This window comes from Triturus cristatus, chromosome 4_1 (assembly GCF_964204655.1).
Source record: "Triturus cristatus chromosome 4_1, aTriCri1.1, whole genome shotgun sequence".
Taxonomy (NCBI): domain Eukaryota; kingdom Metazoa; phylum Chordata; class Amphibia; order Caudata; family Salamandridae; genus Triturus; species Triturus cristatus.
In genome coordinates, this window is record NC_140585.1 from 1,263,465,779 (window position 1) to 1,263,490,262 (window position 24,484).

Genomic DNA, 24,484 nt, shown 5'->3' on the forward strand with positions numbered 1-24,484 from the left:
CTTTCCCGCTCTCTCCCCTCTTTCCCGCTCTCTCCCCTCTTTCCCGCTCTCTCCCCTCTTTCCCGCTCTCTCCCCTCTTTCCCGCTCTCTCCCCTCTTTCCCGCTCTCTCCCCTCTTTCCCGCTCTCTCCCCTCTTTCCCGCTCTCTCCCCTCTTTCCCGCTCTCTCCCCTCTTTCCCGCTCTCTCCCCTCTTTCCCGCTCTCTCCCCTCTTTCCCGCTCTCTCCCCTCTTTCCCGCTCTCTCCCCTCTTTCCCGCTCTCTCCCCTCTTTCCCGCTCTCTCCCCTCTTTCCCGCTCTCTCCCCTCTTTCCCGCTCTCTCCCCTCTTTCCCGCTCTCTCCCCTCTTTCCCGCTCTCTCCCCTCTTTCCCGCTCTCTCCCCTCTTTCCCGCTCTCTCCCCTCTTTCCCGCTCTCTATGTGATGACTAAATTAAAAAAAAAGGCTTATATTTAAGCCTGACCTCAGCACTGCAGCCGGGGCCCCACGTGGGCCCCCGTTTTTTTTTCTGGGGTGTCCCACTGGGTGAACTGGCTGCAGTGCTGATGTCAACTGAGAGGGGGCAGAGATTGGCTCTGGTCTGTCACCTCTCTCTAGAGAGCCTGAATTCTGGCACCCAAGGGCGCCCCAGAAAGCCTCTTCAGGCATCTCGCAGTGAAATATAATCAAATCCCTGGAGGAGAAACCATTCTGGCGGAGAAAGAGCTGCTTCCTTTGACACTGGAAGTCCTTATTGCTGGTACAGTATGCACAAATTCAAGTCCCTTTCCCAACTGACTATATTGTATTCTTCACCTGAGCTTTGTACTTGCAGATTTCCGACGCTTTGGAAGCAGCCTTCTGTGTCTCGCTGCTGCGCCAATTCCTGAAGCATGAACGGTTATGTTGCCTACATGACTGCTTGGAACTGGTTATCAAACTTGGAACATTATGGGTAAGTCATGGTTTTATACTGTGTGCATCAATTAATTGAAATAAACTGAAGTAACTAAATCATAGAAATTCGTCTTTAAGTAATTGTAATTTAAATTGCAATAAAACTGAATTCACTAAGCAATACCTTGTGTTGAGAAAATTATACACTAACAAAGGGCAAACTGTTTTCCATATTAAATCCCAGTTGAGAATAGTTTTGAAAACATGGTGGATCTAGCCCATGTGGATTGCCACAAATGGTGCCTGTTGCTTCTTCACAGCTAGTGTAGAGGATAACTGCTGATGTCTCTTGGCATCACATATTTGGTACACACCCCTCTGGGTGGCTAATACTATAAACACCCACTGAGAAACTTGTTTGCATAGTAATTGACAAGCTTTTATTCTGCCTCTTACCTGTATTCTCACTTTCTATTCCACATTTTATAAGATTCTGCTTTCTTACCTTCAATTCTACTGTAACAACCCTAAAAGTAAATTTTAGCCGACTTCTGCACTACAGCTAGAACCCCTGCCCCCCCCCCCCCCATGGTTACCCCTTTTTATATTTGTATTCCCCAAAGGGATGAACTGATTGTAGTGCTCATGTCCTCTTGGGAAGTAGAAGAGATTGGTCTAATCTCACCTCGAGTTTGCATCTTGGAGCACTCGAGTGCCTTTCTTGAGACTGCATAATAAACTTTACTCTGTCACCATAAGTAACACCCCTGGAGTAGACCAAAGGCTGAAGCCTTCAAGACTAAGTCTTTAGCTTCTACTGTTGAGTTAACCTGATTTCCCCCCACCCATGTATTTTTTGTACCAATTCTTGCGCTCTAAACCAAGTATATAGTGTTTTCAAAATCTAATGTGTTGCAATTTTCCACAGCCTTCTGCCGCTGAACTGTCGCTCAATTGTCCACTCTGCTGCATGAAGCCTGTTTTTTTTTGTGCATCTGCCAGCACTATGAAAGGTAAGTTATGGGTTGTGTATGCGCAACATGCACTATACAAAAGTGTGGTCTGTGACTGGCAGATACCAGTTTTGCAGTGAAATGTAGTTCAGAAGGTCCCCATAGAAGGGTTTAATTGTCCACACTATGCAGTTTTCCCATATGGTGAAGGCTCGCCATGTTAGAACTTACCCAGGGGGATGAGAATATTGAACTCTTAAAGGTGTACTCTGCAGTAGGATAACTTGCCAAGAGCAGGGATAGAACCAAGTCTCCAGGAAAATGTCTTCAAGTAAATGTACTGATAAATTGTGGGCACCAAACACTACGACAACTGGATAAATTAGTCAGAAATATTTAACTGTTTACACAAGTCTGTCATTTGCTTTGCATCATTTTAAGTGAGACTGCTATAAAATAAGGAAACTGGTAATATGGAGATCACAGGGTGCATAGAAAACATTCTACATCTTTTTGAGGAGTAAAAGGGAACTCTAAACATGATCCAATGTTTAGAAATGTGTTCCATAACAGAAGAATACCATGGGTCTTAAATGGGGCATATGTATGTCTGCATGGGGGGGTTGTAGGCTTCATAATAACTCCCAAATGATCTAATTTTGGTTTGCAAAGGGTGGCCCATTAACTAAAGTTGGGGGTGTTGTATACATGTGTTTGTGAAACCTCTAGTTTAAAACCAGCGCTCACGAGGCAGTGACCTGTGCAGACCCCATTTTTCTACTTACTTTAAATATACTGGCATGCTTAGGAGTGCCTTCTCTTTACTGTAGGTTGTAGAAGAAAATTATCTGTCTGGTTTACAGCAGAGTGGGTGAAGTAACTTTTTAATCTAATGTTGGATGCATTAACATCTCTAGTGGCTGCAGCTGTCCTCACTTACCTTCTTCTTTTCTTGTAGGTGACTCCTGCCACAGGAAGTCTCTTGGAGGAAATCTTTGGTGACCAGACCGTCTCATATTTCACAGCTTCACATTATTGTAAAAATAAAGTGTTGAACTGAACTATTGTGTCTGTACTAATTTTGAGAACTGGAAAGGGCGATCAAGGTTTCCTCTGAGGGGCTCTCCTGTCACTTCATTGTTTGCAAAAGAGGACGCTGGTCTATCTTTAGTAGATAAAGTACAGCTGTATCTTGCTGTGGGCAATACCTTCCCTTGTGGAAAGTGACCTCATTTTATAAAGTTGCGTTTGGCATAAGTTTCTCCCAATGGAAGCTATTAAAATAGGGTTTGTTTAGCTGGGGTGGTGGGGGTAGAGTGCTCTAGATGTGTCCATTGCATTTATGTATACAGTGCCATGGTGGTCTCCCTCTGAATCATTCATTGTTCACTAGTTGCCCCTGCAATAGCACAGCTACCTTGCCTGCATCCCCAGCAGCACTTGGGAACCTTACTCTAAGGCTTCTGAGAAGTAGTTGTTGTTTAGCGTTTGAATGTCTCGCCTCCTGGTGACTCGGTGGAATGAGTGCTAGGGCTTAGTCTCCTTCATTGAACCCAGCTTTTCTGAACAATTCTGGTCTGACTGCCTTCCAACACCTGGTTAGGCAGTATTTCATGAGGCGTATTACAGGTGCTACCCTGTTCAGACTGGTCGCTCCAGGTGATGCTGCTACCGTAACACTCCATGAGGTCATGTCCAGCAGTGCCTGGTAGGGGCTTATAAAGAACTGAGGGCCAGGTTTAGAGGAAGGTGCCACAGTGCTCTCCCCTGCACTGGCACACAAACAGCTGCCATGTGCCGTTCAAGCACCCTTTCCCCATGACATGGGCATCCTTGCACCATGGTGCGATTTTGTGTAGGAAGGTGCCCCTTCCTGTAAAAAAACAATCACTACAGGCATTTACCTTTTTCAGTGCATGCTGTGGAATGCATTGAAAGGAAATAAGAGATGAGCATTTCTCCTCATTACGCCTTGCTAAACCACGTGTAGCATACTGACACTTCCAGGTTTAAGATTCCTCTTATATCTGGAAGTGTTTCCATTGGTGTTCTGTGTGGCAACACCCATGGAATGCCCCATTCACACAGTGCTGCATGTAAAGGGGCTGTATTTCCAAGGACCGGAAAAGCCACGCTGTCTTTTTTCCTGGCCTTGTAAATATGGGGCAGAGAAATGCGCTGCCAGTGGGTCACAAAGTAACGTACAGACAGTGCAGGGATCTTTTAAATCTGTCCCCATCTTTACAAACCATGACTTAATTCTAGTCACTCTGTACTTGCAGAAACATAGTAGGCAAGACTTTAGCATTCCTTTGGGTGTGAAATTCCAGTTAATGTATTCACTACCTGGTCAGTAGACCAAGCTAGGGTTTGTGTCCTTCCTATAGTTTGTGTATATATACAGGAGCACAACGCCCATTGGAATCCAAGGGCTTCAGCCCCCCGGTCGTGTCAGCCAGGGCTGAGATAGGTTCCCGGGCGCGCACACAGCCGCACCAGAGTACTTCACAGGTCTTTAAAAGACCATTTGCATGTTAATGAGGCTTTGTCATTTTTTCGCCCCTGCATCTTAACACTTCCTACTGCTGGAAGAATTAGCCCCCCTGAAATTTTTTCTTAGCCTCTAGTTGCGCCTCTGTATGGGTGTGTATATATAATACTTGGTCTACCTTGTCATAGAAAACATTCCTAATGTTTTCTGGCAATGCTGGAATCTAACATGCTTAGTCTAGCAGTCACAGCGAGATGTGATGGGCAACCATTATAGAAGGTATGAATAATTGTAAGATGCCTTTTCAATATTTATGGGCTGTGGCAGCCTAACTAGGTCATACAGAGGTCTTGTGACACATGGCAGTGAGTGAACTACTGTAGAGTTCCAACAAACATTGATTTCAAGGGACAGTAGCAGAAGGCTTGTAGGTGTGTGCAGAGTCTGAAGGGGAGGCTTAGTCGAAGATGAGTTAGTAAGACACCATTAGATTGGTTAAGGGAAGCCAGATTGGACGGGTAGTGTTAGTTTGCATTTAGCTGGGTATTGGGAAGGCTGGACAGGGCAGTGTTTAGAGGATGGCTGGTGGGGGCTGAAATTGTTAGCAGGCAAGGTAGTAATGGGATAAGATTTTTGTTGTCCCTGTGGGTCTCATGGAACTTGGTGAATGGCCAATCGATTACATTTTTTTTTTGGCCTGCTTGAAGCAGGCTTCAGAGCAACAGGAGTCTATGGTGGCTATAGACTTGACCACTGTTTTATGGTATTCTCCTCGTGGGGTACTGAATCCTGCAACTGGTTGTTGCACAGTGGGAAGGTCCCTTCTGTTACATATTGCTGTATTTGGGTGTCGGACTGGTACTAATGAGGTGAGACATGGCTACTGTAAGGCAGCTAAGTTCAGTGATGTTGTTTGGTGACCAGTGTGGGAGGGGGGCAGTTGGGAGGTGTAGCACACCACAGGTCACACAGGAAACCTGTGGAAAAGAGCAAGACGTATAAAAGCAGTCTACACTGCTAGTGGAGCAATGTTCCTTAAGCTTAAGTTGACTAAACAAAAGCCAGTGCAGCAAAATGAGGCCAGAGTAGATTTCTGTAGTGCTCAATAAAATGAACCCCCATATTTTAATTTCTCTGCCTGGGTTCTGTTAGTCGGTTAACTCAATGTACTCCAGCCTTATCAATTACTGTGCCGAGTTCTCAGTGTAAAGCTAGGATCTCTTCCGAGGTAGACCAAGACCACCTGGGAATGCAGGCACCTTGACCAGCTCTAGTAGTGAAACTGAAACAGGTACTTCTCCAGTTGGCCCCTGGCACGTCTGGATTTCACTAGGGTGCAGCTCTGCTCTAACATAGGGTTATGAAGACCGTCTTTATGTGTTATACATTGTGCAGCCCCTGGTGTCTCGAATACTCTAGGCATATGAGTTGGTCTAACGAGACACCTAACATTTCTAAATTCTTGTTTGCTACATAATTAGCTGGCTGGCATACTAGCATGACTTGGTAGAGGAATGTCTACCCAGCAATAATTTGAGTGCTGGTGGACCAATACTGAACTGTCCATCCCCCCCCCCGCCCAATATATATACACAATGGCCTTAGGCTCCAGGTGGTGGTATTCTGGTGGGGCTGGGCACTGTTGTGCCAAGCAGTGTGGGCATGTAAGCTGGTTAAAGTCGTGTGCTGGCGTTTCCGAATTGAGCACAAGTGAGGTCCATTCTGCGTTAAGCCTACTGTAGGCAGCGGTCTTTCAGGGCCAGAATATATTGTTACTGGAAGGGCTGGGTGACAGACTGCACCAATGGCGTCAGAAATGGCCTTGTTGCTAAATGACAAGGCAATGGTTTGGGGCTCTGAATATTTATACTGTAGTTCAGTGCTGTACAGCAGGAAGACTACTATTTTCTAGGAACCACAAATGGGTGCTTGAAAAACTCATGGTAGAAGACTGTTGTAAACATTCCTGAAATTATTAGAAGGCTGGTTAAGTTGGGGTCTTGATCAAACTTTGACCTCTCAGAACTTGATTGTGTGGCAGGTAATTAATCGCGGATTAACCATTTACTTGGATCAGTCTCATTCCCTAGTTCATGATCTGAGTGTTTGGTGTAATCTCAGATGCCCAGGTCCATTCATTGGAGCCCCCAGTAGCAAAGTGGCAGGTAAAGGTGGACACAAAGATATCCAGTGAGATCTTGTAGAGCTCTTGCCTTCAGGAATTGGTGACTGAGTGACTCCAAAGCTCCATTGCATCCAGGAGTGGCTCTACTCCCTCAATATAATCAAGTTAGACTTAGACCTGAAATATGGATTGTTGAATGGCAGGGAGAGCTACGACACCATTTCCAGGCAGCGACCAGCTCGTATCTAATGGGTGATTGTTCCAATCATGCCAAAATGGGGTAGGCGCTGTAATGTTTGGTTCTTCAGGAAGGATTTGCCTCATGAGCACCACCTTCCTGGACATTTGGTTCTCGGGTGGGGAAATGGCTGTGAATCTGGCTCTTTCGCTTTAAGGGGTAACCAGAACAAGTTTTCCTTGCAAGGGTTGCTGCTACAGAAGGGAATGGTTTATAGTCTGTAATCCAGTAAAACATTACTACAGCTACCTTCTGAGGCTGTACGTAAAAAGTGTAATGTTTGCTGTAAGAGGTGGTTATTTTGCTTGGTATGCACACAAGCTGAATAAACGGTTACCTCAAGGTTGCACAAAACACGAGCATGCACCAGATGTTTATTAGGAAGGGAAATCAAATGGATACCTTGCAGCTGCTATAAAGTAATAGTCATAGCACATCCATTGCTTGAATCCAGGGCATTCTGCTTTTACTGTCTGAAGATTCAGAAGGAATAAGAAACACTAAAGTGCAACAGTGATAAAGCAGGCTACATCCAATTAGCGAATAAGTACACTTGCACAGGGACTGGATATGGCTGCCAGAGATGTACATATTTGACAAGTATTGCCTGCCTTCTGCTTTCTGTTAAGTTGTGAACTCGTTCTAGTGCCACTGCTAAGTGGCAAGGTTCCTCAAAGTTGGAAATAGGAAAGAGCTAGCCCACATTGTAGACTTCAGTATGAAGGGTTCTAATTTCATGCACTTTAGGAGGATTAAGAAGTCTAAATGTGCCAGTTTGAGGTCAATGGGTAGGTTGTGCCTGTGAATCCAGGTATCTAGTCTAGTGTCGGAAGTTACATTGAAACGGAAATCTGCAAATCGCTAAGTCAAAGTCACTGCATGATGGACTTTCAAGGTGTGACTTGGAGTTTGGCAATTTTTGTCAATTTGTAAATTGTAGAATGTTTAATGAGAACTCTCTTGGGCAGGACAACCCGAGCAAATTTCTCTTTTCCAAAAAAGAGGAAAATGGACTGGCGACCATCTTGGTGGTAGCGATGTCTTGGGAGTCTGGTCCAGACAAGGAGACATGAAAAATTAGTGTATAATTAGAGGTGGATTCCAAAGGCAAGCAAGTGTATCATCAAGTACTAATTTATTCAGGGTTCCTGGAAGCCCCCTCAAGAGGACCTTTCCAGTTAATGTACTACAACTGGTCATATTGCACTGAATTGCTGAATCTAAACTACTGCAATGTTACCTCTCTGCCACCATTGAAAGTCCCAGTAGACCGTGACCGCATACATGGCACAGCACACTTGTAAATATTACGCCACCAGGGATTTTCTATCAAAACCCAGGTGGTAATTGTACCTATTTAAAGGTACTATTCTTTAATGTCTGCACTGCAAATAAACAGTCGATAAGGCCGCCTTCAAATAATTGATGCCACCAAACTACTCCATATTCTACCATGGCTGTACCAACAAAGCCATTATCTATAGAACATCTCTAGCCATTAAGTAAGTGCAGTTTGTTTGGAGAAACTCTAGCTTGTCAATGTAGATTCGGTTCTCGTCCATATACGTTTGTTTTTTCCACTACTCTGCACCCCCCCCCCCAAAGATTTGCATCATAGTAAGCATCTATTACACACATACTAGTAACGCCCTAATACCATTGCCTTCGGTGATATTGGTTTTGGTTTAAAAACAACTGATACCAATGCACTGTAATTCCTATAAGACCTGGAGACTCACAATTATTCTCTCCTTGTTACCCCTCTTTGAAAGGGGCATCTAGTAGGTCCCTTCTCCCCCCCCTCATTGAATGTACTTCTAACATGTGCTTACTTATCCTTTAAACATTTTTATTGGCATTTTTAGTTTTCTGCTAAACACTAAATAAAACAACCTAACGAACAGGTCAGCACTGATCAACACACCCACCTTGCCCGCCCTCCACCCCCCTCTCTCTCATTACACAAGGAGTCTGTTCCATAATTATTCTGCGGGTGGCACCATCGTTGTCAGTATACACCATCGCCCGTGCCCCAGGGCTGTACACACCGTCCGTGAACCGTGCCGGTCCCCTCCACTCAGCCACCCCTCTAGAGACCCCCCTCCAGGCCATGATATTTCCGCCACCGGGACCACACCCTGCGAAATTTTTTGGGGCAGCCCCGTGCCTTGTACGTGACCCTTTCGGCCGCCATGTATACGTCAAGACCCCTCCCCCATTCCTCCAGTCGGGGTGGCGAGGGCACCCCCCAGTATTTAGCCACATCCCTCTTTGCCACCACCAGGGCCAGCACCAGGAAAGTCAGCAGCTGGCGGGTGAGGCCCACATCATGTGTCATGCCCAGTAACACTAACTTGGGGTCCTCCTGCAGTGGCACCTCTAGCACCTTACTCAGTTCTCCTAGGATCCCCCGCCAGTACCCCTGAATCTGCGGGCACAACCAAAGTACGTGATAGAAGTTCCCTCCTTCCCTTCTGCATCGCAGACATGACGTGTCCCCTATCCGTCCCATTTTGTACAGTCTGAGTCTGTCAAAGTATGTCCTATGCAGAATATTGAATTGAATCAGCTGCAGCCTGGACTTAATCGCCACCTCTCGCGGATGAATGAGAACTGTATCCCAATCCACCTCGTCCATCTCACCCACGTCTGCCTCCCATGTTGCCCTAAGCGCCCCCATAGTATCTGGCATATTGTTCATGAGGGTCCGATATGTGAGGGACACCGCCCTTTCCACCATGTGTTCCTGCAGCAGTCTCCCCTCCAGTGGTGCGTATTCGGGGAGAGAGACAGTCTGTAACCCCTCTGCCTGCCAGGCATGCTTCAGCTGCGCTTATTTATAGTACTGCGTGGGGATCAGTCAAAATTCCTTGCGGTGCACCAAAAAGGACTTCAGTTCCCCCCTCACTAGCACGTCTCCCAGTGTCGACACCCCGATGGTATCCCAGTGCGTGAACCCCCTCAACTTGTTCAATTCTGGTAGCCATGTGCAGCGCCATAGGGGCATCTGTCTACTTAGTTTCCTGTCCCAGCCAATCTCCCGGGTCGCTCTTTTCCATATCACCAAGGTGATTTTAGTGGCCGTCAGTAACCGTCCCGTACCCTTGCCACCATATAAGTAATAATTATACGAGTGGGTACTCATGACATACCTCTCCAGAGCATAAGTTGGGTGCATTGCTGGGGCATGGAGCCAGTCGTTAATGGACACCAGGTGTTCCGCCCAGTAGTAGGCCTCAATGTTGGGAAGCGAGATCCCCCCCCCACTATATTGGTGCCGCTGCAGGGTCTTTAGCGCCACCCTGGGTTGTTTACCTAACCAGAGAAAGCTACGTACTTCCCAGTCAATCTCTCGAAAGACCCGTCTAAGAACCGGATAGTATTCATTCTGGAACGCGTACAGGAACCTGGGCAGCGTTATGTTAAACATGGCTGCACGCCCTAGCATTGTAAGCGGCAGCCGACGCCATCTGTGTGCGTCCTCCACGAAATTGGTCAGAACCCTCCCAACATTCCTGCCATAGGAGACAGTCCGGTCCAGTGTTATAAACACTCCAAGATATTGAAACCCATCCGTCGTCTGGAGCCTGTCTGGGAAACACGGCCAGTTCTCCCGCCCCTCCGGGTCGTATAGCACCGACTTATGCCAGTTAACCCTATATCCCGAGTGGGCACCATACCGTTCCAGCTCTGAAAAAATTATCGGGATCGTCGTGTCGGGGTGGGTAACATAAAGGACATCATCCGCATAGAGGGATATTTTTTCCTCCAGTTCGTCTAGAGGACCCTTCCGAAAACCCCGCCGCTGCCGCCAGTACCTCCATCGTCAACGTGAAGAGCAGGGGGGACAGCGGGCATCCCTGCCGCGTACCCCTACAGATAGGGAATTCTCCCGACGTGACCCCATTTACACTCACCCGTGCCCTCGGGTCCGTATACAGTAATCGCACCCACTGGCGGAAGACAGGTCCGAAGCCCATGCGCCCCAGAACTCCCTCCATGAAGGGCCAATGCACCGCATCGAACGCCTTTTCCGCGTCTAAGGAGAGAAACCAGTGGGGGTCCCGTCGGCCACCCACCGCCTGCAGCCAGTTGTGCGGTCTCCGCAGATTCAGTCTCGTCGCCCTGCTGGGGAGGAAGCCAGTCTGATCCAGATGAACCAAATCTGGGAGCACCCTCCGCAGCCGGAGGGCCAGCACAGTCGCCAGTAATTTCACCTCAGTGTTAAGCAGTGAGATTGGACGATATGATGTGCACTCCTCCGGCGGCTTCCCCTCCTTGAAAATCGGGATGATCGTGGCCAATCTGAGATCCGGGGGGAGGCGCCCCTCTCCCTGTGCCCCCTCAAATAATGCCAACAGATGACGAGTCAAAAGATCCTCCGTTTTTTTAAAGAATTCCGCCGGGAACCTGTTCGGGCCCGGTGCTTTCCCCACCCGCAGCTTGGCCAGCGCCTTTTTAACCTCGTCCAACGTAAGGGGGGGCCTCCAGCTCTTTGATGTCCCCATCCGCGAGCGTCTATGTCTAGATCCGCCATGTACTGTAGCGCGTCGTCTTGCGAGCCTAGGTCCCTAGCTGCATAGAATGTCCGAAAGTGCCCCGCAAAGGCTTCCGAGATCTGTGCATCAGAACTCACCAGATTCCCCCATTCATCTTGCACCTGCTCTACCCTTCTCGCATCTCTCTCTTTTCTACTGAGCCACGCCAGTAGCTTGCCCGACTTATCTCCGACGTCATACAGACGGTGGAGTGTCGCCAACGCCTGCTTTTTGGCTTCTCCCGTAGCCAGATCTCTATACTGCCGTTGAACATCGAGCAACAGGCGCAGTGTCTCCCGTGCCTGATCCACGAGGTATTCCCTGTCCAACTGAAGTATGTGAAGCTCCAGCGTCTGTAGCTCCCTTTGCCTTTCCCTATTCTCCTCCACAATCCTATCCTGGACCCTTCCCCCTCATGACTGCCTTCATGGATTCCCATAGGGTCACCGGCGACGACACCGAGCCCACATTTTCGGCTAAGCAGACTTTAACATCTGCCCGGATGCCCTTCAGCACCTTCGAGTTCTGGAGGTCCCATGCTGATACTCGCCACTGCCCTGGCCCGTTACCCGGGGGGCCATTGTCGCCATAAGGGGAGAATGATCCGACAAGCCCCTTGCTTTATATTCAGCTAGAACCCCCCTATTTAACATGTGTCGCGCCATGAAGATATAATCCAATCTGGAATACACCTTTTGGGCCCCCGAGAAAAAGGAGTACTCCCGCCGTGTCGGGTGTAACCAGCGCCATACGTCTGTCAGACCTAGAGTCTCCATCATGGTGGCGAGGGCCGTCAGAGGCTGGTCCCTCCCCCTATCTCCCATCCTGTCCAGCGCCGGGGCCAATACATCGTTAAAGTCGCCCCCAAGCACTTGCATCGTATCTGACGTGGCGAGCAGTATTTCCGCCACGCCTTTTAATGTGGATGCCTGAAGCTTAGGTGGAGCATAGACAGACACTTTTGTGTATTCCTTCCGCCGCCACACTCCCCGGACCCCCACGTAGGTCCCCAGTGAGTCCGTCCATGTCTGTGTCACTCTAAACGGGTGTGTTTTCCGTATCAGTATTGCCACCCCTCTCGAACCTTGGGTAAAGCCCGCATGTGCTAGGACCTTGTATTGACCTTGGGCTAGGAATCCACATTTAGTCCCCATAAGGTGTGTTTCCTGCAATAACGCTACGTCTGGGCCTACCTTCTTAAGGTATGCGTTTACCAGGCCTCTCTTAATTTTACTATCGAGCCCATTGACGTTCCACGTTAGGATCGAGAACCCTTCCCCGGCTACTTCCTGTGTTACCTGCGTGTCTTGTATTGCATCTCCATCTGTGTGGACTGCTGTGGGGGCACCTCGCTAGCGGTTAAGCCCCGTGTTGTCGTGCGTGCCTTCAGTGACCTGTCCCCACCCAACCAGCCCCAACTGTCCCATCCCCCCCTCCCATCCCCCAACATCCCTAAACTGTAAACCCCCAAAACTGTAAACCCCCAACACTCCCCCGCTCCCACCCCCTCCCCACCTCCCCCCCACCTCCCCCCACCTCCCCCCCCCGTCAGTCCCAGTCTCCACAAACATAGGACTGCTGGCGGAGTAGGCCTGTCGCCCTCCCTCGCTATCCCTCCCGTCGTTAACCTATCACGTGCCCTCTATGTGGACAATACTAGAACAGTCCCAGTCTGCCCGACCCGAGAACACAATACATTAACGACTAAATGAGAAGACTAACAAAGAATATAAAAAGGGGGGGGGGTGTGTAACCACTTGCGTGCTCCATCGGGCAAAAGCTGCATTCAAAATTGTCCAGTCTCCCTCAGGAGTGGGAGTCTTGGGTATCGGGCCTCAGCTCCTCCGTGGGATCGGGTGCATCCCGCTCTAGATCCCGGATCGCTGCTTCCAGCGGGTGCATGGAACTCTGTGCCGTCTCTCCCTTCCCTGACCCGCGGCCAGTCCCCCCATCGTCCTCAGAACTGCCGCTACCCGCCAGGCAGCTAAAGCGAGATCCCGGCACTCTAGTCCCTCCGGGTGAAAGGGAGTCCCTCTTTCGACGTCGCGGCGAGCCACCTTCCGAGCAGGGCGTCTTACGCAGCCTCTTCCCAGTTCTCCGCCTTGACTGTCCCTGAGTCTGCCTGAGTGCCATCTCCTTGGGTCGTGCGCCACTGCCATACGGTCGCTCCCGGCCTTCTTCCCGATCGGCGGTCCGTCGGCTCGTCGTAGGTCTTTCTTCTAGCCACTGCCAGGCCTCCTCCGGATGGGTGAAGAAATGCGTCCCGCCATCGTATTTCACCTTGAGCTTCGCCGGGAAGAGCAGCATGTAGGTAAGGCGGAGATCTCTTAATTTCGCTTTGACCGCGTCAAAGGCTCTCCTCTGCTTTTGCACTTCTTGACTATAGTCCGGGAAGATCATAATGTTCGTATTTTCTAGTCGGAGCGCTCCCTTCTTCCGGGCCTCCCGCAGGATAAGATCCCTGTCGGCAAAATTGAGAAACCGGGCAATGACTGGACGCGGCCACGCGCCCACCGGCGGCTTCACCAGGAGCGCCCTATGTGCCCTTTCAATCACAAAGCAGTTCGAGAATGGGACCTGTGGAAACGTGTTCTTCAGCCAGGTATGGAGATACAGCGCCATGTCCGATCCCTCGATGCCTTCCCCAAAGCCCACGAATCGGAGGTTGTTGCGTCTCGCCCTGTTTTCCGCATCGTCCACCTTCCAGAGCAGTTGTCGGTGCGATGCCTGCAGTTCCTCCACATCTCTGCGTAGATGGGTGATGGTATCCTCGGCCTCACTGATCCTGGTTTCGGCCGTCTGCACCCTCTCCGACAAGTTGCGGAAGTCCTGCCTCAGTAACGTGACTTCAGAGCCCACCTCTCCGATCTAAACCTCCAGCGCTGCCCTTGACTCATGGATGTCCATCCTGGAGGCTTGTATGGCCTCCATCAGCAGCTCCGTGTCAGAACGTGCAGCAGGGGGGAGAGGTGGCGCCCCTGTCTGCGTCCGGGTGCGGGCATAGTCTTCCATGGTCCCCTGCCGGGCAGGTTTCTCCAGCGGGGCCTTCTTCCCCATGTCCGGCCTAGATATCCGGTCCCTGACTCCCGCACGGGCCCTCGGTCTGCACTCCGCCGCTAGATCCCGGGGGCTGCACCGTCTTTTCCTGTCCCTGTAGGATCCTGCCGCAGTACACACTCCGCCCGGCGTCGCTGTGCTCTGTGGGCCCAACGGTGGCGGACCGGTCGTCGCAGGGCTCCCCGAGAGGGTGGTGTTCACCGCCGCTGGCAGGAGCTCCGCCGTAAAGCCAGGGGCGGCCGCAGCCCGAGGGGGAGGAAGGGCCTAGTCCTGCAATACCGCCCCCGGCAGGGCAGAGATGTGCCCAGGGCCTACCAAGGCCGGCTCCTCCGTCTCGCGGCCCCTCTTCCGGCCGCAGCCCCAGATGTCCGTATGGCCGGCTTTCCCGCTTTGTGGCCCCCACCGTGCAGCTCCGAGGGCGTCGCACCTGCGGCATCTGTCGTGGTTTGCTTGTACGCCTTGCATATATATTGTACAGCACCTCACAGGCTGGCCATGTCTCCCTGCAATATTTCACCGATGCGGGCGAAGTCTGGGTCTTGCCGGATCACCGAGGGGAGGCGACACGCGTCCCAGCCCCCCCGCTCCAGCCCATCTCCTCCTACCAGAGATATGCGAGCCCCAGCCAGTCCGCTCGGGGCGTCCAGGCGGCCTCTCGCTGTTCTGCGCCGCACTCCGTCTGGCCGCAGAGCCGTCCCCTAGGTCTCCGGGGCCGCCGCCATCTTGCTGCCTCCTGGCCCCGCTCGTCCCTCGGGCAGCACCTCGCGTGTTCTGGAGTCGTTGCGCTCCTCGGGTCTTCCCCTCGGCTCCGTGAACGCCTCCGGTCCCGGGGCATGTCAGTCCCGTCTCCAGCAGACCGCAAGACTCATGTATATCGCCGGATTCAGAGCAGCTCTGCCAGAGCTATCACGGAACACGTCCCCCGTGCTTACTTATCCTTGGTCTAGAAGATGGACCATCTGGGGTTTTAGTTTTCCACGAAGTCCCAAATAATAATGTGCTGCTCAGCATTTAACAATGAGAGAGAAACCTTCCACTGAGGATTTCCAGGGAAGCATTTTCAACCCCCATTGACGTACCATGTAGCTCTACTCCACACAAAGCGATAGGTGTTTTTGACTTCTTTTGGTGCTAATATTGTCCAAACGTTGTATAGTCTTGTAGAATTGCTTATGATCATTTACCAAAAGGAACATCTATATATTGCAGCTGAAAAGCAGTAATTAAAGTATTATGATTTTAAAAGCCATGTGTAAACTGAATTTATAAATGGTTGAAGACCATATAGAAGAGGATAACATTTAACGCTGACCGGCTTTTGGGCACATTAGCTGGTTATTTGTATGCGAAGACATGCTGTGTGCAAGAGGCCATTGCATACCAGATATTGCATGAACAGAGCCAGTGATACAATTTAGATGATGAAAAGGAGGTAGCTTCAAAAATTGCATTGTGGGGCCAGGCATTCTGAATCCAAAATTTCACGCAAGCTATAACCAAGCATGCGTGTAGCCATAAACTGCAAGATGCAAGCGTAAACCATGGAGTGCAGGTTCAGAATCATGCATAAAACAGTAGTGCCAGATCCTAAAGTGCAAGACACAGGCGTAGATCCATGTAATGTCAGATCATATGGGTGACCCCTAGGAGAAAGTTTTGGCAACATTTTAGCATCACATGGTGTTAAATGTCTGTTCAACTTGGTTTCCTGTATGTAAATTAACAAGATGAAGATCTTCAGCCTCGGGTCATGACCCTATCCTGGCTTGTCATTGAGTTCCTGAGCCTGTGCTGGGTATTTTTGCCCTTAGCTCGTACAAGGTACGCAGGAGCGTTTCTGCTTCAGCGTAGAACTTGCCAATCAGTGGCATGGTGGTTGTGCAGATGTATGTTATCGCCTCTGCACATTCTCGTGCCATTTTGTAAAAACATCGAGGTACAGACGCCTCTGGTTTAGCAAGGCAGGGCAGCAGCAGGCAATGTGTACAGCTGATTCTGTGAGATATTGGCACACGCTGCCCTCCTTTTTTCCTGAAGCGATATTTTTCCAGTGGCCTCAATAATTCCATATTGGAAAGGTGAAGAGCCTGGTCCTCAATGTTCTTTAAAGCTTGCCTTCCCAGTGCTGCATGTAGGCATGGTTAGTTCATGGTGACTTCGTGTGAATGGGCAAGTACCTCTATACAGGGGTGTTTTATCTGTTTAATGTTCTGCTCCCTTGCCTTGTACATTTAGCTGTATTTTTAAGCTGTGCATGGTTGGCCATAAATCAGGTATGATTTCTAAAGGGAGGCTGAGTTGCACTGGCGCTGATCAGGTACCTTGTCCAGCTAATTTTAGTATCCTTCAATACCACTTTACTGCTCCCCTCATTTATCTTCGTTCTGCATTGGTCACACGGTGGTAGTATTTCACCGTGTCTTTTTTGCATTCAATGGTCATCGTTGCAATAATAAATTCAAGCTGGATCAATGTGTGCACAGTTGTTTTTGGGAGATTAAATACCTTTCTGAATGCGGCTGTATGATGGCGCTCCAGTTTCAGTCGGCAATACAGGGAAGGCAAGATGTCCATAACTTATGGTTGGTATTAATTTCACCCTCAGGACTCAACGAATTCCCTCTACAGAGTGACTTTGGAGCTTGTGGTGTAGTTTGCCTAGGGCATATGTGACCTTGGCTGTAAGTGCCTTGGCCTGCAGGTTGGTTTGCTTGTGTCTGAGAATTGTATACCCAGGTAATTGTTTGTTGGCTGTGCTTATCCTTGGAGGGCCATGTTGCCATTCCAGCAGTTGATTTTTCGGTTTATGGCCAAATATCAAGACCTTTGTTTTCATGGTGTTTGCGTGCAAAAATGTATTTGTAATGTTCCCTGGGCCCTCTTCATGCTAATTCTGGTCCAATAATACCAAATCATCTGCATACCGCATGATGGGGAGTCTAAGGAGGCCTAGTTTGGGTGGGAAGATGTTTGCTTTCAAAAGTGCCTTACCTTGATCAGCAGTGTACAAGTTAAACTAAGTGGGAGCAGTCGCGCAACCCTTTTTTAGCCCCTTCATGTAGATATTTGCGGGTGTGTGTGTCTGGTTAAGCTTGGCTAGGCCTCATGTGCCAGTACACAGTGCCAGGTTGGCCACAAGTAGTTTCCTCTGGATACCCCACGTAGCAAGTTTAGCCCAGAGGGTGTTTTGGTCAATGCCATGCTGTAGTCAATGAAGCAAGAGTAAAGTGGGGGCGATGCAGCTTCTGTGGCCCTAGTTGCCAAGTAGGACAGGGCAATAGCATTTTACGTGGTGGATGAATTGGGCCTGAACCCTGTCTGATATTGGGGTATGATGTGCTTTTCGTTTATCCAGGCCTCTAACTCATTCAGGAGCACTTTTGCAACTGCTTTGCTGTGTACACCTGGCCATCTGGCAAGGCAAACAGCCTATAATTTCCCAGACTGGAGGCATCTCCCTTTTTAGGTCTCGGCTAGCGAAGGCTGCGCTTGCGCAGTCTCGCTCGTGAGATTTAATGACTTGGAGAAGAGGGGCTTGAACCCGGCCCTCTTCTCCCCTGTTCTCCATTGGCTGGCCTCTTGAATGCTGGCCAGCCATTGGAGAAGAGGTCAGTCATTCCGATCAGGCCCCGTCCTTTTCGGATCGGGGGGCGTGTTTTTTGCAAGAAGTCTCATTCTCTCCTCCAGCCAATGGCTGGAGGAGAGAAAAGACAAACACGCCCCCGAATCCGAAAATGCCGCTGCCTTTCTCCGAGGCATTTCTGCTCTGCCTCGGAGAAAGACGGTGGTGTGCCTTTTGCTCTGCCTTCTTTTACTTTGGAGAATGCTGACAGGCAGCCACTGTTATTGAAACCCTGCATGAACTATTTAATTGCACATTTAACTGTCGGTGAGTGAAATTAGATATACAGAATTGATACGGCACCACGATTAGCGCTGAAAGCACTTTTTTTTTCTTTTACTGCTTTGAGTTACTGCGGGCCTCGGCGTGCGAAACTGGATATGCCTTTATCAGGAGAAGCGCGTTGCTGAGATGCGTGCATGTTTTCATGGGGCCCGTTGCCAAGTGAAGCGTGTGAGTGGATGTTTTCCTTGAGCGTATTGCCTACGGAGAAGAGAACGCGAGCAGCTCATGTCAGCAGACGAGGGAGCGCAGGTCATCGAAAGTGTCTGTTTACAAGGATTGTTCAGCGTCGAGTACTTTTCACAATTTTGCAGATTTTGTTAACAATACAGGGTCCTGCCGCAGCTCTTTGATGTGGCAGCCTGCTCCTTGAGAGCTACCGTTCAAAGTTTACTGACGGATCTAAACTCTAAACATGGCCGCTAACCTTTACACTACATTGCCCAAAAGGCTAAGGTGCTGGAGAGGACATTGCGCGTGCGCCTTCCCCTCGCCCTCACCCCGCCTTCCCCCCCTGCTTCCAAGTTTGGAACGTTGAGCCGACAGCCCCGGCCCATCATGTAGCCACCGCAGCTCTGCAACTCCTCCTCCGCTTTGGACACCAGGCTCTCCGGGCTGTGCAACGAGCCGTGCATCCGGACGTCACTAGCCCACGCGCCCAGCTCCAGCCGCCGGCCGGAAAAAGTGCAGTTGCAACAAGCCGGGGGCGGCGGCTGCCACCTGCACCCCTCTCGCTCCCCCACCAGTGGCTCCCGGGGCTTTGTGTGCCCTTCCCCCAGTGCGCGCGGGCCAAGGGAAGATGTCTCAGTAGAGAGGAGCAGGCGGAGGTAAGGTGACTGACTGTAAACGCAAAATATGCAAAAACCGCGGAATGATTTCGAGAGTGCATGCGTGCAAATCGGGGTCAGATCATGCTCTATGACCTCCTAGGTTCTCCCAGCTCTCTGTGCCTCCCCGAGTCCTCAATCAGCCTACCGCTGCAGTTCTCCTGCAGTGACCGTAGTTGCATTCCTCTCCCAAGGATCAGCTAAGGGATTTAGTGTGCAAGAGAGCATGCATTTTTAAATGAATGCATTTCCTTGCATTGTTCAAGAAAATGAAAGATCACAACCAAGACTTAAAAAGAAAAGGGTACAGCATTGCAGCTGCAAGCGTTTACACCCGGATCTTACTTTGCATGCAAAACATTGCACTTTTTTCCAAAACAAGGACCTGCTCTACAGCTTATGCCAATCTGCAGGAGTTGGTCCTGGAATCCTTAGCCAGGACTGCATGTAAAAGGGCCTTTCTGTAACCAAGAGCTGTGCAAAGGCTGGAAGTGTCATAATGCAGTTCTAGTTTTAGATAAAGTATAGGGTTTAAAATATTTTTTTAGCAAAATGGCTGCAGCCAAATTGAACAGCCTTTTCCACGCGAACTTAAAATACGCCAAAAGCTCCTGCTAGCTGTTACGTGCTAAAACACTCGCCAGCTGATCGCCATTCTTTGCATTCGATCAACTCGTACAAGCTGCAGCTTTAATCGGTGCAGATGGAATTCAGCTGGTGTGTCTGGTTGCAAAATACCTTAATCCTGCAAGCATGTTAAATTAAATATAATTGCATACACATAGTGTGTGCTTTACAAGAGACCTGCAGGTTGCAGAAGTTTTTCAAAATATTGCCTGCAACCAGGCTTGCAGATACAGTGTCATTCTTGTTATTCTTTCACAAGTTCTTAGCAAAATAGCTCACAAAAGTTTCACATTACACCACGACAGTAAATGCATGCAAAAGCAATGCACTACTCGACATTGGAATCTTTACATGTTGCCTGTAACATTAGTGTGTGGCTTTTTATGTACTTTGCCAAAGAGCTGACGTTTGCAATCCAATCCTTGTCTACTTGCGTGTCAAGTGTATGGCGCTAATTTGTCAGCCTTTGGATCTGTTTGCAGTTAAATGCATCATTTCCGCTTCTCATGTCCTTTGCCTTTTACATTGAAGAGATGTAAATGAGACAAATGCTTCATGCTCATTTAAAATTGATCCGTGCCCCGCGCTGTGAGTTGTTGGAAATTTCTCAAAGGCAACTCGCCACCTTTTTAGGTCTCGGATCGAAGGCTGCGCTTGCGCAGTCTCGATCCGAGATTTAACAAGCATTTACAATGCAACGGTCTCGGCATTGTTAAAGTTAGAGCTATTGGCATTGCTCATGACAATGCCGTTTCTTTAAATGTTTTAAAAACAAAAAACATAAGCGAAAATGATGTCATGAGCAATGCCAATAGCTCTAACTTTACCAATGCCGAGACCATTGCATTGTAAATGCTTGTTATATATGCGGTGCAAGATGGAGCCTTTACATGAATCTGGTACTGCTGATGTGTTGTAGCACGAGTTGAACTGGCTGTGCATGTAGGTGGCCTAGAATTCCTGTTCTTTATTGAAAATGCTGCCCGGTAGGCCATTAGGACCGGGGCTCTGTCCTTCCGAAAACCCTTCAGAGGGATGAGGGTTTCCCCTTCAGTTATGATGGTGCATTGCTCCTCTAAATCTTCGGGATAGTTGCCCACTATCTCCATGTTGGAGCCTGAGATTTTATCTGAGTCAACGTAAAGCTTTGTTGCAGGAGCTACCTGTTCATTAGCGGGTACAGCATTCTCTGTGTGGGTTCCGCCACTGAGGCTGTTGACATAGCCCCAGGATTCCCTTGACTTGTTTTGCATTAATGGGGAGTATATGTTTCCATTCCTTCTCTCGGTATTTGTTTCAGCTGCCAAGCGTTTTGTGTGAGATTTTCTGGTTTCTTTCAAGATTTTTTCCGTCCGTGTGCACTTCTCTCTTCTATGTAGTAGTTCCGCCTAGCAGCACCTCCTTTTGTTCTCTTTGAATTCTTTGTCAAAAAGGAAAGAGGGCCCTCTTTCTCTGGGCTTACTTTTGTGATTACCTTGCTTACGTGCAGACAGGGCTTTGAATAGTAGTTCTATTGTCTCCAGTTTTTCTCAATTGCTGATATTTGTATTCCTTGCGTCCACCGTAGATGTAGCACTGCAAGCAGCACCCCATTTGATTCTTTTTATTGATGGACCAGTATTTGGCCAGCATGTATTGTGGCACTTACGGTCACCATCATTAATAATGGGTGGTGATCACTTGCAGTGGTGTGTTGGACTTTGTAATTTACACACCTCCTTAGGAATATGTAGTCCAATGTGGAGATATTTGTAAAGGTGGGCTTTGTTTTGCTCTTCACAAGCCCTGTTTGTTCGGCAGACCCCAGCTCGAATTCATTGATGCAAGATTCCAGGATATTCCATCAACGCGCTCCTTGGCTAAGGGCAGCACAGATATCTCATGTTAAAGTCTCCGGCCACAATGCACTCATGCCCCGGGTACTCGTAGAGGTGATCTTTGATCAGGTCAGTGATTGTCTTGATGCTTTTGCCTTCCTATTTCCCTCTATTGCTATGCCGTTTATGCCAAGGATCTGTACATCGTGTAAGTGTGTGTGCCATTCTTTGGCACATAGTTGCAAGTTCAGTTTTATGAAGACAGAAAGCCCACCAATGGGTCGTCCAAAGATATTCTTCTTATGAGCCAATGTGTGGATTTCCTGGAAGCCTTTCATGGGGCTGGGTGTTGCCATCCATGTTTACTGTGACCATAAAAGGTTGCATGTTTGTAAGAGTTCTTTGTTGACTATCACAGATTTGAGTCCTGCCACATTATTTTTCTGATCCTTGATCTTATTGTCTGCTCCTTTGTGTACCCTGTACTAGGAGTTTGGCCTCCCCTTGGTATGCAATACTGTGGGTATCCAAGCCCAATTAGGTACTTTCCTGGAAGTTTGCGTTACTGTTTCCTCCATACAGTGTCTTACTCCGTGGCTCTTTGTTGGCTGGATTATGATCTTATTTTCCCAAGTCTGCAGAGTAATTGATTTAGTGCCCCTTAGTACACTTTTCCGAGGCTGTTTGGCCCCATGGTATCTCTGCGATAGTACATGGAGATATTTTTCCATGCACAAATTAGCTATACGTATGCCCTATTCCTTGAATTGATCTTTCTCTGAAATGATGTTTTGGGAATCAACCCTACTTGTCCGCTCTGTCAGAGTTGACTCTTTGATCCAGGTGAAGTTCTTAAAGTTTACTGCTGCTAAGTACGCCAATGTCAAGTGAATGTATTGAGAGGAATAGGATATTCGACCTGTTCAAAATATCACATGGGCCTCTTGTTTGGAACTCGGGGGTAATAATCAGAGTGGCTGATGTGCTAGCTTCCATGTCTGATGTTAGTTTGGTACAACTAGTGTTTTTCCGGCTGGCTTAAAACTAGGATGTTGCTGGGTCCTCCGATCAGGAAGTGATGTCTCCTTTGCTGTGATTGTTTAGAGACTGTCTACATTTTGAGTCTCACAATATGCCGCCATTGGCGATGGTTGTTACTTTGCTGTATGAGCATGCTATTCTGTCGCAAATTAGGGATTGCCCAGCGGGTCACACAGTTGCGTTCCCGCAGGCCTATTGGTTTCTTTTTGTTCTGCCAATCCCCTATTGGTACAAAAGGGGGTGGTGATTGACGGAGCATCAGAACCAATCAAACACTCACACCCAGTCAACAGATCTGGGTTTGATCCATCACCGTTCTTTAGCCCACTCTGCCACCCCAGTTCAGACATGGCCATATGCAAATCAGCCTGACCCTGTGCCTCATGGGAACAGTCCAGCCCGAACTGCCAAGCCATGCCTTCCCTGGAACGGAAACAAGCTTCCTAGGACCGGCTTGGGCTCATATGGCGCCTTCCTCTGTCCAAGGAGCTCTAGGCTTACCTGCTCTTTGAATAAGCTTTTTATGCTAGAGTTCACTACTCAGAGTAATGATCTTTCTTGGGTGTTCTGTGTAAGTGTTTGAGTAGAGATTTCCTTTTTTACACTTTCTGCTGGTTGCACACTCATGCTGGTGGATCTGCTTTCTTTCTGGCAACGTTTTTGCTTGCATTGCCTCGTCGGGGATTCTTTATTTTACTTGAAAGATGGGATTGTTCCCTGGGCCTGCTGACTGTTCTAGGCTCTGCCTGGTTGGTTTCAATGTTTCATTCTGGTGCTGTCCTCTTGGATTTGTTTTGCATGATAAAGGTCATACTTTGCTTCCAATAGGCCATCTGACCGGGTGTAACCCTAGACTATACATTCCCTCAATGGGACCAGTGATCTATATCAGGAATTAGATCCTGATCTTACTTTATAATAAAAATATATTGTGATGTCAAATACATTGCTGCCATACTTTGAAATAGTGTTGAAACTATGGAATGCATTTTGATATGAAAAATGTAAATCATAAAAATTATAGGAGAAAGGGATAGTAAATGATAGCAGCATACAGAAATAAAAGGGCCAGCCCATTAAATGTTCCCTTACATCACCTGCAATGAGATAGTAACATTCTATTACCAAACCATGTTATAAATAATCCTTTAGGAAAGACGGCACATGTCATCATGTGCCTAGATAACGTATACGGAAAATATAGATATCTTTGGCTATAGAAATGAGTCTCAGTCAAATAGATAACTTGGAGGGGGCTTTAAAATAGTGGAACTTGGCTATGAACCTGGTGTGCATTTTCCCAACCTGGAGTGTAAAAGCGCTTCTGTTGATAGTGAGGAATCACCACACTATTGGTATCTGAAACATTCAAGAGCTGGTGTAAATGCTCACTTAACAGTACATGTCTTTATGAATATCTGCATTGAAATACTCATTGTGTTGAGATGCATACACCAGCAGATGTGATAGGACACTTTTGACAGTGTCAGTGCTTCATTTACTGGCAAAGGATCCCAGAGAGACATCATCATCATCATCTAGGTTAACAAATTGTGTGGCACTTGTCTATTCTCCCCACAATCTGCCATCAGTTGTATCCCAGTAGACCCTTTTATGGAAATCAATTTGACATTAGATAAACTTCTTGTAAATAATATTTGTTTTTGCTGTGCAGTGACTGGTTCTGTCTGTTCGAAATCTGGCAACCTTTATCTTTACCATCTGAACAAGAACCACCACCTTTGTAATGTGTGTGACAAACTTTTATATTGTTAGGGTCAAAGAAACAGGAGTCCAAGGGAGACGTGCACTTGTTGAATGCATGCCAGTACACTAACCACCTTTATTCCCAGCTCAAAGCGGTATGAATCGAAACTGGTGGTGTGTGGACATCATTGAGCTCATGTTATTCTACGGGAGAGGTTTCACGCTACGATATGTCCTAGCCTGTTTCATTTTGGTGCATTGTTAGGGTTGTAAATTTACACACTATGC

The 24,484-nt window shown here is 48.4% G+C and overlaps 1 long non-coding RNA gene across 7 annotated transcripts in view; it reads left to right on the forward strand.

Moving 5' to 3' along the window:
* Positions 1-2,885, forward strand: part of LOC146856555 (uncharacterized) — a 29,930-nt gene extending 27,045 nt beyond the window's left edge. For all 7 annotated transcript variants that reach the window (XR_014981514.1, XR_014981521.1, XR_014981515.1 and 4 more), the window contains 3 exons: positions 810-929; positions 1,800-1,884; positions 2,783-2,885. This is a non-coding gene — a long non-coding RNA (uncharacterized LOC146856555). The remainder of the gene's footprint in view (positions 1-809; positions 930-1,799; positions 1,885-2,782) is intronic.
* Positions 2,886-24,484: the final 21,599 nt, after the last annotated feature.